Below are 3,842 nucleotides of genomic sequence, written 5' to 3'. Positions count from 1 at the left end.
AAATAGGCTTTTAAACAGGCTAACAGGCCACATCAGACTTTCAAAAGGTCAGGCTCAGGCCTAGAATTTAAGCCTATGATAGGCCACAGGCCAGGCTCAGACCTTCGATTTTTTGACAGGCCAGGCTCAGGCTTGGCAAAGCCTAGCTCGGCCTAGCCTATTTCCACCTCTAGCTACAATGTAGGATCGCCTGGGGAAGGGGTCTGGGTGCAAAGTTTCCTGGTAAAATTGGGTTGGGGTGAAAATTTGTAAAGCGAAATGTTAAAAATAAGGGGCAGATTTGAAATTTTTGAATTTTTTAAAATAAAATGTTGGGATAATAAGGGGATAAGTGTGTGTTGGTAGGTATGGCCGTATATGGGGTAAAGTTTTCCTATAAATAGCGTACAGTACACCCTAAAAATTCATTCCGTGTTTCTTCTTAAGTTCTTAGAGCTAACCGAAATTTTAATTTTTCTTCAAAGAAAAGGTTAAAGACGATTTCTGAAGAGAAACCCTAAAAATCAAAATTAGAGTTAACAAAATTGTATCTCTCGATCATCTCCAAACCCTAAATCTTGTGTCTCTCGATCATCTCTAAAACTTGCGTGGAATCTTCAAATTCTTGCAGTGTCACAAATTTGCGTTCCTCTTCGAAGATTTCAGCGCTAAGTGTTCAAACGTACGCTGAGTTTCGAAAACCAATTTATTCATCTTTTCAGGTAATACAATTTCGATCTTTAATTGTAATGTTGGAATTTCGTTACAAAAGATTTGCCCCTTCGATTTATAGTTGGTACATGTTTCAAATCTTCTGCTGTTGGCTACCAATTTTGTCATTCTTGAATCAATTTGAATTGTACACGTGATTTGAATTCTCTGTTTGCAATTTGAATAAGGATGATATAACCCCCAAGTTTGATGGTAGGAATCGATGAATATTTTTTTGCTGCAAAATTTTGTAATTGTTGGGATGCCCAAGTGATTTTAAAGAAAAGTGTATGATTCTTTAAATGTACTTTATTTATAAAATATGAGCCTAAATTTTGTGACTTGAATGCAATTCTATACTGCGAGATAAAATATGAGCCTAAATTTTGAGACTATAGGCTGCCTCAATGACCTGACCTGAAAGGAATCGATGAATATTATTTGTTATTGTTAAGAAGTCTCCCAATTCTAAGAGTTATCTAAACTGTTGCTAGTATTTGGAAGCCTCATTGACTGTAAAAAAACATTATGAACACTTTACTCATAATGTAAAAATTGCCTGATGCCTTCGATGTGATATATGAATTGAATTTGATTCATTCATAATATAAGGGATGGATTGGATGCCTCGATGACCCGAAAGGAATCAATGAATATAAATATGAGCCTAAATTTTGAGACTATACGCTGCCTTGATGACCCGAAAGGAATCGATGAATATTAGTATTTGTTATATAAACTGTTGCTAGTATTTGGAAGCCTCATTGACCGTTAAAAACATTATTGAACACTTTACTCATAATGTAAAAGTTGTCTGATGCCTTCGATGTGATATCGATATGAATTGAATTTGATTCATTCATAATATAAGGGACGGATTATTGGATGCCTCGATGACCTGAAGCGAATCACGGATATTATTTATTCTATAAAATGTTGTTAGTATTTGGATGCCTCGTTGACCCTAAAGAAACATTATGAACACTTCCTTCATAATGTAAAAGTTGTTTGATGCCTTCAATGTGGTATTGATATGAATTGAATTTTGTTCATTCATAATATAAGGATCGATTCTGAATTTCCGAAGTGAGATGGATTATTGGATGCCTCGATGGCCCGAAATGAAGCATGGATATTATATATTATATATTCCATAAAATGTTGTTAGTATGTCTCGTTGACCCTAAAGAAACATTATAATCACTTTCTTCACAATATAAACGTTGTATGATGCCGTTCAATGCGATTTGGTATGAATTGAATTTTATTCATTCATAATATAAGAGATGGATTCGTTGAGATATAAATCATATAATGACCCTAAATGCAATAATAGCATATGAACTGTCGCCGTGAGATAAAATATGGGATGCCTCAATGACACTAAAGGAAGCATTGTCAGCTTACTTATAATTTAAAAGGTGCCGGATACCTTCAATGTTATATTATATGAATTGAATTTGGATGAATCTATTGTGCTTTCTGATTTTTACTGCAATCCTAGATTGAGAATTGTCGCTTGAGATAGAACATGAGATGTCTCGATGATTTGAAATGAATCATTTATATTATTTGTTCCATGAATTTTGAAATGTTGGTATGCCTGATTTGACCCTAAAGGAAAATCTTACTCATAATGTAAAAGTTGGATGCTGATGTAAATGAGATATTGATATGAAATTTGATTCATAATATAAGAGATGAATCTGTTGTGCTTTTTATGACCTGAATTGAATGCAATTCTAAAATATAAATTGCCACTATAAAATGAAATATGAGATGCTTCCATGAATTTAGATGTTGCGAGATGCCTCCTTGATCCTAAAAGCAATATTATGAACATTTTACTCATAACTCATAATTTAAAAGTATTGTTCTATAAATTTGGCAAGTGATGGGATGCCTTATTGACCCTTAGGAATGATATTTATTGTGTTTTTATGAAAATGAATTCTAGTATGAGAATTGCCAATATATTAACGTAACATGATCATATGTTTTGTAATTGTTTGGTTACCTTAATGACCAGAAAGGAATTGATATAATTTATTTCTTCTATGATCCTATATGAATCATTATGAAATTTTTGTTCTAAAAGTTGGATGATGCATTAAATATTATATTGGTATGAGTATGAATTTGTATTTATAATATAAGCAATAAGCGATGATATATATTGTGCTTTTATAAGTTTGAATGCCATACTATAATGTGAATGACCACTGAGAAACATAATTTGCTCCATTTTGTTGGGAAGTCTTGATGACTGGGAAGGAATCCAAGTATTAGTGGTTCAATTAATTTTGTAAGTATTAGCTGCGTAGACGACCCTCTAAAAGAAGCATTGCGAACATTTTACTTAAAAGTCGGATGATTACTTGATATGAATTTTTATTCATAATGTAATGGATAATATCTATTGTAAGCTTTTATGATTCTAAACACAATTCTTGACTGTGACTTGCCACTATGAGATGGGATCATATTCCATGAAAGGGGTGGTATATATGAGCCTAATAACCCTGAGTTTGATTGCAGGAATCAATAGATATTTTTTGCTTCTTGAGTTTTGTAAGTATTAAGAATGATATATTGTTTTTTTGACCCTAAATGCAATTATAACCCTGAGTTTGATTGCAGGAATCAATGGATATTTTTTGCTTCTTGAGTTTTGCTTATTAAACCCTGAGTTTTGCAATTATGTATTGTGAATTGCCATTGTGAGATACAATATGTTTTCTTAATCTAACTATGGGGTGGTATGCGTGAGTTTAATAACCCCAACTTCAACTGAAAGATGAACATACTTTGCTCAATGATTTTTTTTAATAGCGAAATGTGTTGATGACCCTAAAATCTCAGATGAAGCCGTAGTCTGATAGTTGAAGGATGACAATAACCCACTTTAATATGGATATGTGTATATCTATTGTAGCTTATAAACTTTAGTATCTAAATGCAACTACTATATAAAGTGATTGTGCAAATATAATGTTATGAAGTGTGTTGGATTAGCCTATGAACTAATATACTTATGTTGTTGAAGGATGCTTGATCTGCATGTTGGAGATCAATGGAGGAAATTCTCATAACTATGATGGCTTAGAGGTTGAGGATCTCTACTACTACGAATATAATTGTCCCGGGAAAAT

Source organism: Trifolium pratense, linkage group LG2 (assembly GCF_020283565.1).
Source record: "Trifolium pratense cultivar HEN17-A07 linkage group LG2, ARS_RC_1.1, whole genome shotgun sequence".
NCBI classification, from domain to species: domain Eukaryota; kingdom Viridiplantae; phylum Streptophyta; class Magnoliopsida; order Fabales; family Fabaceae; genus Trifolium; species Trifolium pratense.
This window is presented reverse-complemented; position numbering follows the sequence as displayed.